Source organism: Eucalyptus grandis, chromosome 4 (assembly GCF_016545825.1).
Source record: "Eucalyptus grandis isolate ANBG69807.140 chromosome 4, ASM1654582v1, whole genome shotgun sequence".
Classification (NCBI taxonomy): domain Eukaryota; kingdom Viridiplantae; phylum Streptophyta; class Magnoliopsida; order Myrtales; family Myrtaceae; genus Eucalyptus; species Eucalyptus grandis.
Genome location: NC_052615.1, coordinates 18214601 through 18227507, shown reverse-complemented (window position 1 = coordinate 18227507; position 12907 = coordinate 18214601).

Below are 12907 nucleotides of genomic sequence, written 5' to 3'. Positions count from 1 at the left end.
CTCACGGCTTTAAAACGCGTTACACAGATTAGAGGGACCCAAACCTTATAAGCTTATCAAGATCTCTCTCCCTAGGCGATATGGGACAAGAGAGGAGGTTATTACCCTCTCCACCTCTTAATAGAATAGCGTTCTCGCTATGGCCCCATGGGCATCAGAACAGCATTCGAGCTGTGGTCCTACACGCGGTCGGGAGCCGGCTCTGATACCACTTGTAACATCCCGGGCCCCACTGTGTAATATTGTCCACTTTGGGTCACCCGCCCTGGCGCGGACGAACCGCCATCCCAACCATGGTCTTTTCCCTCACGGTTTTAAAACGCGTTACACAGATTAGAGGGACCCAAACCTTATAAGCTGATCAAGATCTCTCTCCCTAGGCGATGTGGGACAAGAGAGGAGGTTATTACAGTGAGGAAGAGGGCTAAGAGGAGGATCTGAGGTCTCTTTGCCGTCGTTAATATGTTTTTGTTCTTTTTTCACAACGTAAATGACAGTGGCTTGTTAGCAAACTTGCTGGTTTTATAGGCCTTCTTTTTTGTCGTAATTTGGAAAAATCACGAGAGTACTCGATTGAAACCATGGCTCTTCGCAGAGTCAAAAATGCTAATGTCGTGAACCGATAATTGCTTTTTCATGACTGTTTTTTATTTTGTTGCCACATGTTATCAGTAACAATTACTTTAAAAGTCTAAAACCTATTGTACTATGATTGATTCGATCATAAAGTTTTCAATTATGCTAATTTATTTCAAACCAGTCCAAAACTTTTAGATTGTACCAATTTAGTCATAAACATATTATTTGGATAAATAGTCAAAAATATTATATTGACAAATCATAAAAATATTTAAGATTAAATTGACATGGTTAAAAGATTTTAGATTGAACTGGCCACCGTACAATAATAGGTTTATGAATTTTTGGACAAATTTCCATTATATTTATGTTTTGTCAAAGTTTGCAATTCTTGAATGTTCAAATTAGTACTTACACTTTATCCATTCAATATATCCCTTTTGTTAAAATTCAAACACCTTAAATTGACGTGACAAATAATTGCTGTTAAATTTGCAATGCTACATGTATCCTCCACGTCACATATATCTATCTCACTATTGCAACACGAAAAGAAAGAAAAAAAGAGAGTAAAGGATCCTTTTTGGGCTTAACTTTAGAAAAATAACATGACAATTCATATAACTATTTTGACCCAATAAATGCTGTCACGGCAGTCTACATAATTATTTTTACAATAAATTCTGCCAAAATATAGATTGATATCACCTTATGAAGTTGTACAATGATGTATACTTTTTTGAAATTGAAATGAAAATTTTCATATTGAGAAAAATTTGAGTTCTAACCAATTGCGGCGATTTTATGATATCATATCAGAGAAAATATTAGGTAGAGTTTGGTGGCCAAGTATAAAAATACTACTCCACTCACTGAACGACACATGTTATCTAAACCCACTACAAGCTAGAACCTTCTCTTTCTTCTCCCTCTTTTCAATATCTCCATCCCTCCCCCTCCCCAAGTTTGCGTTCCTCGTTCTCCCTCCCACTCGCGACCGTTCCGACTCATGATGGAGCTTGTTGTCTCACAAACTGTATCGTTGCCTTTGCATCTGCCTCGTCCATTGCCTTCGTTGTATGACGAAATCACAACGAATGATGTTGTGTGTTCTCTCCGTCTCTCTCTCAATTAGCTTTGTCGATTAAATTTCAATATATATTGTTATTGCATATCCTAGGTGCCTCGTCGTCGATTAACTTTTGGCATCGGATCTTTGCGTTCTCAAGCTTTATTATGGATTAAATTCCGATATACTTTGTGTACATTTGCTTCTGTCTAAAGTATTTACAATCTCAAGCTTTGCGTCGTTTCCGACACAATTTGTGTGTGTTTTGTTCTGTTTGAAGTGAAGCTATCAATTTTTTTTAATTATCTATAGTATTTCCTACCAAGAGTTACCATAGAAATAACAATGGAAAGATGATTTTCAATGAAAGATATTTTGTTGCCGAATCCAATTTGCGCTAAAGAATATATTGGAAGACATGCTCCTATATTTGTCTGGATTATAGTTGATACATTTAATCAATCCGGGATTATGATTGATTGACTAAATCGATTTAGGATTAGAATTGATATACCTAGATTAGAAAAATATATTCTTTCTTTGTATTATATATTGGTCCTTTGTACATATAGAATACAATTAATTAGAAGAGTGTTGGGATATAATACGCGGAAATGACAGGATCTTTTTCAAATTACGTCAACGCGAAATCACCAGAGAAATAAACGAGAAAATCAGGACACCAGAAATTTACGTGGTTCGGTCCGAGTATCGGTACCTACATCCACGGGGAGAGCCAGCAACAAATAATCTACTAAAATCGGAGAATAAGAGTTTACAATCGCTCAATCGCTCAAGTATTTCCCGCAGCTAGATTTAACCCCAAACCCTAAGTGTATAAATAACAACTCACTTGGGAGATAAACTCAATGCACAAAATTACCGTGTGACAAAACTCTATGTATAATGCATGCAGCTTCAAGGACTTGTGGCTTCGGAATCCTCGCGGATCGTGGACGTTCGCTTCGTAGGTTTTCGTAAAGCTGCAGCGGCGACCAGAAGAAGGAACCCCTCCTGGAGACATCGGTTCGCATTACTCCTTTCTCTTGTAGGCTTGGCTAAATGAAGAAAGCCCATGGCGTGGGCCCCACCGAGAATTCAATCTTCAAGAGCAAAGGACTTCACGCCAAGAAAGGAGACCTCTTCGTACAGGGACTTCATCGGCAAAAGGAATTCGGCAGTGCAAGGATTCAAAAGGAAATAGGAAACCTGGGCTCACCGTGGATAACATCTTTTAGCGACAATTCCGAAAGAAGGAATTCATATACCGTGTGCCCATTTATTTATTTTATATTTCCTCTTTTCTGACGAAAAACTCGAGACATAATTTTAACAATTCTCCACCTTGGCTCGATGTTTGAAACCAAGTTATAGTGCTCATGATCCATGCTGCTCTCCCAACGCCTTGACGGGCGCTCACTCTCCACAGAGAGCTCAAGCAAAGCTTGAGTGACGAACAGACTTAGTCATCATGTCTGCCGGGTTATCTACTGTAGTAATCTTTTTAACAATAACAATACCCTTAGCTAAGACATCTCGGATGAAGTGGTACTTGATGTTGATATGCTTCATTCGCTCGTGATAAACTGGATTATATGCCAAATATATCGCACCTTGGTTATCACAATGTATATCCACACTTTTCTGTTCTAACCCAAAGTCCAAGAGCAATTTTTGTAACCATATCGCCTCCTTCGCTATAAAGGTTAGTGCCATGTACTCTGCCTCAGTCGAAGACAAGGTAATGTGACCCTGTAAGGATGCTTTCCAACAAACTGCAACACCTACTAACGTAAACACGTACCCTGCTAAAGATCTGCAATCATCCAAGTTACCGGCGTGATCCGAATCCACAAAACCAGTGGTCTCACTACCATTGCTGTCCCTCCGGTATACTATACCCACGTCTGTTGTCCCCTTCAAATATCTAAGGATCCACTTCACAGCTTCCCAATGAGCTTTACCGGGACGCTTCATATAGCGACTAACCACGCCCACAGCTTGTGAAATATCAGGCCTAGTGCACATCATAGCATACATAATACTACCCATGACACTAGAATAAGGAACACGAGACATATGCTCCTCATCCTCCTCAGTCCGCGATGATAATTTATCTGAAAGTTTAAAGTGCTTTGCTAAAGGTGTACTTACAGATTTTGCCGACTGCATGTTAAAACGTGCCATGATCCTCTCAATGTATTTCTTTTGAGACAGATGTAAAACTCCTGCAGTCCTGTCACGCAAAATCTCCATACCCAAAATTTTCTTTGCTGCACCTAAATCTTTCATCTCAAATTCAGCATTTAATTGCCTTTTCAGCACATCAATATCAGACATATCCTTGGCTGCTATCAGCATATCATCAACATATTAAAGTAGATAAATCAAAGAACCATTCTCCAATCTCCTAAAGTAAACGCAGCTATCCATCTGACTTTTTGAATAGTCTTGACTAGCCATGAAAGTATCAAAACGTTTATACCACTGTCTAGGAGATTGTTTCAGCCCATACAAAGATTTCTTTAACAAGCAAACGTGATCTTCCTTACCCGGAATAGCAAATCCCTCCGGTTGCCTCATATAAATCTGTTCTTCCAACTCACCTCTAGCTACTCTAACTCGAGATCTTGCGAAGCAATTAAGGCAAATAAAACACGATTAGAAGTATGTCTTACCATAGGAGAGAACACCTCATTGTAGTCAATGCCCTCACGCTGTGTATATCTCTTCGCCACAAGTCTCGCCTTATACCTCACTGCCTCGACATCAGGAATGCCCTATTTCCGTTTGAAGACCCATTTACTTCCAACAATCTTTTGGCTCTTGGGTACTTTGACCAGCTCCCATGTCTGATTTCGATGGAGTGATTCCATCTCTTCACTTATAGCCCCTAGCCACTGCAATGACTCCGGACTAGCCATCGCCTCAGAGTAAGACAAAGGCTCATCTGTCTCCACCTCATCACCTACAGTCAATGCATAAGCAATATCTGTATAACCATAACGTACCGGTGGTTTAATTTGCCTTCTCTCTCTATCTGCGGCTATAGTTTGTTGCGGCTTTGCTGGTTGTTCACTATCACCGACTTCAAGAACTGCGGCTTCATCTGCAGTCTCAACTTCTATTACCTTCGAGGTCTCCGGAGTCTCCACCTGAAGCTCCACCTCACTTATGACACCATGATCTGTCTTCTCTACTGGTTGTGTCTCAGAACTCCTCTGTTGAAGCATTGCAGTCTCGTCGAAGATCACATCTTTGCTTATTAGAAAACCGGGTGATCTAGGATCAGTGCACCACAGCCGGTAGCCTTTCACCCCTTGTGCATAACCCAGAAATATGCACTTCTTTGCCCTCGGCTCAAGCTTACCATCACTTGCATGAGCATACGTAGGACATCCGAATATTCATAATCCGGAATAATCAACAGGTTTCCCCGACCATACTTCCTCAGGAGTCTTCCACTCGATAACTGATGATGGAGATCGATTTATCAGGTAACATGACATGTTCTCTGCTTCAGCCCAAAATTCCTTACCAAGGTCCTGCATGCGAAAGCATGCATTGAGCTTGCTCAAGCAAGATTATGTTCTTCCGTTCTGCCACGCCATTCTGCTGTGGTGTCGCAGGTACTGTGCGGTGTCATACAATACCTTCTTTCTCGCAGAACTCGGTAAAATCTTTACCACAGAACTCCATGCCATTATCAGTTCTCAGGCACTTGATCTGCTTATTTGACTGCTTCTCAATCAATGCCTTAAATTTCTTGAATCGATCAAACACATCATATTTGTTCTTCAGAAAGTATACCCATACATTCCTCGAATAATCGTCGATAAAAGTCAGCATATATCGGGCACCTCCTTTCGAAGGAAATGAAGACGGGCCCCAGACGTCCGAATGAATATATTCAACAGGTCTTTTGGTCGAATGAATAGTTGTAGTAAGCTTAACTCGGTGCTGCTTCCCATAGATGCAGTGCTAACATAAATCTAGCTTCCCTATTTTCTGACCACTCAACAACCCCCTTTCACTTAGCATCGTCATACCTGCCTCACTCATGTGCCATAAACGCATATGCCATAACTGAGTCAAGTTAGAGTCTCGACTCACACCGATGAAACAAAGAAGACTTCCAAATACGGTCTCTCCCAGTAGATGATAGAGAATATTAACTTTCTTTCCTTTCATCGCTATCATAGCACCTCGAGAGATCTTCAGTACTCCACCTTCAGCGGTGTACCTGCACCCGATGTCATCGAGTGTCCCCAGAGAAATAAGATTCTTCTTGAGCTCCGGTACATGCCTCACATCTGTCAATGTGCGAACCACCCCATCATGCATCCGAATCCGAATTGTCCCTATCCCCACAGCCTTACAGACTGCATTATTCCCCAAAAGAACCCTACCACCATCTGCAGCTTGGTAAGTAGTAAACCAGTTCTTATGAGACGTCATGTGATAAGAACACCCCGAATCTAGCACCCATTCGTCTCCTGACGAAGTAGCAATCACACATAAAACAGCTTATGCATCCTTATTGCTCCCCTTAGCAACGTTTGCCACACTGGATGTAGCATTTTGCTTATCAACCTTATTTCTTCGCTTTGGACAATCTCTCCTGATGTGCCCCTCCTCATGACACTCAAAGCACTTCACGCATCCCTTGCACTTTCTATTGCGTGATTTTGATATGCTTTTACCTCTGCTGCTACTAAGCTCTCAATGTTGTTCTCTATCCCGAATCGTCAGTGCTTGCGCTGCTCCTTTGGCCAGACCGTCATCTCGCAACTTTCTCTGCCACTCTTTAGAGAATAAGGCAGACTTTACCTCTTCTGAGGTAATAGTAGTACGCCCCTGCAACAGCGAATCAGAAAAGTGCTCCCATGACTCTGGTAAAGAGGCTAACAACATCATGCCCTGCTCTTCATCATCAAGTATCTTACCGACGTTCTTCAGATCCAATATGAGTTTATTAAATTCATCTAGGTGGGTTCTGATAGACGTACCTTCAGTATATCTAAACTGAAACATCTTTTTCAGCATATATAAGCGATTGTTCAAACTTTTCTTCACATAGAGTGCTTGAAGTTTTGCCCATAATGCTGCGGCATCCTCCTCCTCAACAACCTCTAGTAAGACCTCATCCGACAAATTTAATAGGATTATGCTCTTTGCTTTTTGCATAAGCTCTACCCTCTCTGAGGCTTTCATTATAATCGGCAACTCATCTTTGCCATATAGTGCCTTGGCCAAACCTTGTGTTGTCAATAAAGCCCGCATCTTGATGCTCCATAACACAAAGTTATTTCTCCCATCAAACTTCTCAATCTCAGATTTCCTCTAAGACATAATTGCAATAACATAATTTCCAGATAATAATCAGACAAGCGAAAAGCCCCAAATAACAATCAAGAAATACAACCCCAAGCTTTGATACTAATTGTTTGGATATAATACGCGGAAACGCCAGGATCTTTTTCAAATTACGTCAACGCGAAATCACCAGAGAAATAAACAAGAAAATCAGGACACCGGAAATTTATGTGGTTCGGTCCGAGTATCGGTACCTACATCCACGGGGAGAGCCAGCAACAAATAATCCACTAAAATCAGAGAATAAGAGTTTACAATTACTCAATCGCTCAAGTGTTTCCCGCACCTAGATTTAACCCCAAACCCTAAGTGTATAAATAACAACTCACTTGGGAGATAAACTCACTGCACAAAATTACCGTGTGACAAAACTCTACGTATAACGCATGCGGCTTCAAGGACTTGCGGCTTCGGAATCCTCGCGGATCGTGGAAATGCGCTTCGTAGGTTTTCGTAAAGCTGCAGCGGCGACCAGAAGAAGGAACCCCTCCTGGAGACATCGGTTTTATACATCCGTGTGTGGGCCCAAGGTCAACAGTTTGACCTTGGGCCCCACTTTTTTTTTTTTTTGAGTCTTCAGGTGCAGGGCTTTGCATTATTCCTTTCTCTTGTAGGCTTGGCTAAATAAAGAAAGCCCATGGCGTGGGCCCCACCGAGAATTCAATCTTCAAGAGCAAAGGACTTCACGCCAAGAAAGGAGACCTCTTCGTATAGGGACTTCGGGTGCGTTTGGAAAGCCTTTTGGGAAAAGTCTTTAAGAAAATGCAAAGGCCTTTGAGTTAAGGGTGTTTTTCAAAATGCAAAGTGTGTTTGGTAAATTTATTTGTGAAAGTCCATTGTGAAATATCCTTATGCAAAATAGTGTTAGGGTAAATCAAATTTGTAAAAGGCTTTTTATTATTAAAAAAAAAAGGAACGTTGGCCGGCCAAGGCTTCGCCGGTTACCGCCGGCCAAGGGCAGGCGATCCGGCGAGAGTCGCGGCGACCCGCGCCGCGCGACGGAGGTCGCCAGCGATCCATATGGTAGTGCGTGAAGGTCGAAGGCCGGCGACCACATCTGGTCGCGACCTTCACAGAGGTCGCCTGAAGCATGGCCGGCGACGCAGATTTGGTCGCTACCAGATCTGCGTCGCGACCTCCGCGAAGGTCGCGGTCGGCGACCCATCTGGTCGCAGTGCGAAGGTCGCGACCTCCACGAGGTCGCCCGGCTACGCCGGTGACGCTCATGACCTCCGCGAAGGTCGCCTGAAGGTCGCGGTCGGCAACCCATCTGGTTGCAGCGCGAAGGTCGAAGTCGGCGACCAGATCTGCGACCAAATGGGTCGCGGTCGCAACCTCCGTGGCGACCTCTCGAGCGAGGTCTTGCTTTCAAGCGCCGAAGGGTCGTGCGGCGGCGGCGGAGGTCGTGGCATGGCGGGTCGGCGTGGCGGGCGCGACAGTCACCGACGACTGCATGCCCTTCGTTGGCAACCGCCCACGAAGAAGAAAGAAGAAGAAGATGAACAATTAGTGCAAAAAGGGAAAAACGAAAAATCAACGAGGACAATTTGGGAAGAAATTTTTCTTTTTTAAGCTTAGTTCTCAGCATGCCGAGAAGGCTGAAAGCCCAAGGCAGCCCCCCACTTGCCTTGGGCTTTTAGCCTTGGGAAGGCTTGGCATTCCCCAAATGGGGCTTGAAAATTTTTACCAAACACTCATCAATTAGCCCAAAGAGCTTTGGGGGTTCAAAGTGGCTTCCAAATGCCACTCCCAAACGCAGCCTTCATCGGCAAAAGGAATTCGGCAGTGCAAGGATTCAAAAGGAAATAGGAAACTGGGCCCACCGTGGATAACATCTTTTAGCGACAATTCCGAAAGAAGGAATTCATATACCGTGTGCCCATTTATTTATTTTATATTTCCTCTTTTCTGGCGAAAAACTCGAGACATAATTTTAACAGCACAGTTCTCTCCAATTTCTCTTCTTCTCTTCGTGTCGTTTCCACCTCAATTTGTGACAGATTATGATGTGTTGTCCTTTAACTCTCTTTCTTTCAAAATTCAAAGTAGCCTCTAAACTTTTCTTTTTTACAATCTATTTCTTGATATTTTTAGAAATCTACTCAATATAGTCCTCCAGTTAAAGTTTCTCACACCTTTAGCTGACGTAACCATAGTTCTCTCTATAATTATTTTCACCTAAAGAGAGGAAGAAAAAAAAAATTATTGTGTTGTGAGAGGATGATAACACGTGTCGTCCTTTGACCTTTTTTCAAAGTTCAAAGTAATCTCTAAATTTTTATTTTGTGCGATGTGGTTGTCGATGCTTTTAAAAATCCACTAACGTAGCCCTCCAATTAAAATTTCTAAACACATTTAGATTACGTAACCGTAAACTATGGTTAACTTGATGGTATATTTACCGTGGCGATCGTATATATCTCATTATTTTCACATAAAAGGAAAGGAGAAATAAATAAAGGAGCAAAAATTTGTTGACTTACGAGAAAAAAATGCTATAGTCCATGTCATTATTTTGACCCTATAAACGTTGACGTGGCAGTGGACGTTAATAAAAATGCACGAGATGAGGCGATCTATTTGATCGAATGACCATGCGCAGATTTTAAAAGATTCAATGATTACAATAAATTCTCCCAAAACATAGATCGATATTACATTTACGAAGTCATACGATGATATAAACTTTTCAAGATAAAAGGATTACTCAAAGCGAAATTGAAATAAACATCTTTTCGTACCGGAAACATTCGACCCTCTGCCAACCTTACCAATTTCAGGATATCACATATACTTTCTTTTATTATTTATTTCTTGTTCGATTCTCGAGTCTCGACCAACCATAACAACTACTCCGAGCGGAGTCAAAATCGAATTCATGGTGTCAACCTTGGCAACTCTTACTGTCAAAGGAGGAAACCTCCCAGTGGTCCAGCCAGACGAACGCCAGAACGACGGTGTCGTAGCATCTCGGCGGCTCCCCTCCACGGCGAGATGCAGGAGATACGTGCTTTGTTCGCTGCCCGCGGCCTCCTCTGTTACTGTTAGGACATCTTTGAAAACCAGGCCGGCGTGGCTCTTCCTGTTGAAGTCGGCAACCGCGAATTCGCCCATCGATTTGATGCGCGGATCGTCCACAACCTCGATCTGCTTCCACCCTTGGCCACGGGCGGCGATGGCGGAGAGAGGGAGAACGGCGAGGAAGAGGAGGAGGAGCAGGATTTGAGGTCTCATTGTCGTTGTTTCTCTATGCTTTTTTTGTTTTTTCCTTTTGACTTGCTGGTTTTTATAGGCCTTTTTTTGGGTCCTGATATGGAAAAAAAACATAAGAATCCTTGATTGACGATTGCCTTCCTGGACTGTTATCTTTCATGTTTTGTCAAGGTTTGCAACCCTATATTTCATCTTGAATGTTCAGCCTTATATTAAAAGTCGATTTTGTTTTGTTGGATGTATGTAGCGTATTAACATGGTACAAGAAAATGGATGAAATTTCAGACTCGTGTCGTTGATTAAATTCCGACGTATATCTATTTTTAGATATTTATTATGTTCTCAAGCCATTTGTATATATTCTCTCATTCAAAAAGTAGCTCAAATGATGTGGTTTTCCTCACACTTATAAATGGTCTACCAACATATTCCACAATCGATGTAGGACAATCTTAACACGAAGTCACTACAGACCTGTCTTCTCTAACAAAAATCAAAGAAGGACTTTCGATGAAAAATATTCCATTGCCGATTCCAATTCGAGCGAAAAAATACGATATGTTGTCCTTTTAACCTCTTTTTTTTTCAAAATTCAGAGTTGTCTCTAAACTTGTCTTTTGTGAAATCTAGTCCTTGAAATTTTTAAAAATCCACTCAATATAGCGCTCTGGTTAAAAAGTCTAACATTTGTAGCTGATGTAACCATAAACTACTGTTACCCCCCTGATACTAAATTTACCACGGCTCTTAGGAAGACTCCACGCCATATATCTCTCTAATTATTTTCACCTAAAGGGAAAAAAAAAAAAGATTTGAGATTTGTACGCTAATAACATGACAATTCACGTCACTATTTTGACCCAATAAATGCTGATATGGTGGTCTATATCATTATTTTTACAATAAATTCTGCCAAAACATAAATTGGTATCACCTTATAAATTTGTACGATGATGTATACTTTTTTGAGATAAACAATGACTTCGAGTGAAATTGAAATGAAAATTTTCATATTGGGAAAAATTTGAGTTCTAACCAATTGCAGCGATTTCATGATCACATCGGAGAAAATATTAGGTAGAGTTTGGGTGCCCGAGTATAAAAATACTACTTCATTCACCGAACGACATGTGTTATCTGAACCCACCACAAGCTAGAACCTTCTCTTTCTTCTCCCTCTTTTCAATATCGCCCCCCTGCCAAAAAAAATTTGCGCCCCTCTTTCTCCCTCCCACTCGCGACCATTCCAACTCATGATGATGCTCGTCGTCTGACAAATTGCACCGTTGCCTTTGCATCTGCCTCATCCGTTGCCTCTGTTGTCCGACGAAATCACACCGAGCAATGTTGTGTGTTCTCTCCATCTCTCTCTCAATTAGCTTCTGTTTGGCCCTCTTTGCCACCCAACGAATCATGCGTTGCCACCTCCGCCCCTTGGTCCAAGAACAAGCCCAAGCCCCCTCATCATCCGCGACCTTGAGCACTCACTCAGCCCCTGCATCCTTGAGGTACCCCGCCGCTCCGATGTTGTTGCCTCTCGAGCTCTTGCTAGATTTGGCAAGAACAACCCTCGCCTTGGCTGTGAGATTCAAGCCCCTGCCAAATTTGACGACCCTTCGCTTGTGGATGATGAGGACTGTGACACCTCATTGATGTTGTTGCCTCCTAAGGATGTGTTGGTAAAGTTCTGTTAAAAAATTGTTTTAGGAAACGGAAATAGAAAAAATTATTTCTATTTCCGTTTCCCTAAACAATTTTTTAATAGAAGAATGCGTTTGGTAACTGCACAAAATTTCTGTTCTTGGAATAGAAAAAAAAACATAAACACGTTTGGTGAACTTGTATAATTTTTTTGTTTCTTTTAATTTTTTAATTTTTTAATTTTTTAATTTATTTTTATTTTTTCCTTTTTTTTTTTTCCTTTTTCATTTTCCTTTTTCATTTTCTTTTTCCTTTTTCTTTTTCTTTTTTCTTTTTTCTTCCTTTTGGCCGGTTGAATTTTTTTTTGTTTCTTTTAATTTTTAATTTTATTTTTAATTTTTTTTTTCTTCCTTTTGGCCGGTCGCCGGTCATGGCCGAGGTCTGCGATCGGCCAAAGAAAAAAGAAGAAGAAAAGAAAGAGGAAAAAAATAGAAGAGAAAAAATTGTTTCTCGGAAGTGTTTCAAGAATAAGAAACAAGTTTTTCTTGTTTCTTGTTTCTGTTCCAAATTTGTTCCCGGAACAAAAAATAAATTTGGAATAAAAACGTAAATAAACTCGTTTTTGTTCTTTTTTTTGTTCCTTGGAACAAAAAACAGAAATTGTGTTAATGACCAGAAAGAAAGAACACAAACAAATAGCCTTTAAATCTTGCCATATTCGACAAGGGTGACCCTTGCCCTAGCAACAAGGGTTGAGCCCTCGCTAAATCTGACGAAAGACGCTTGTTGGTCCTTACTTGTGGCTGGCTGAAGGGAAAGAAAAGAAAGGAAAAAGGAAAGAAATATAGAAATGGAGAAGAAGAGGGAGAAATGACGGAGAGAGAAGGGTTCGGTTTTCTGAAAGGCAGGCTCGCGAGTGACACGTGCCGCTTGTGGAATGAACTTGTGTAGAGTTGTGGTGACTCCTCCGGCTCTACCTAATATTTTCTCATCATATTGAATTGCAACTCTTATTTCTTCGAGTCTCAA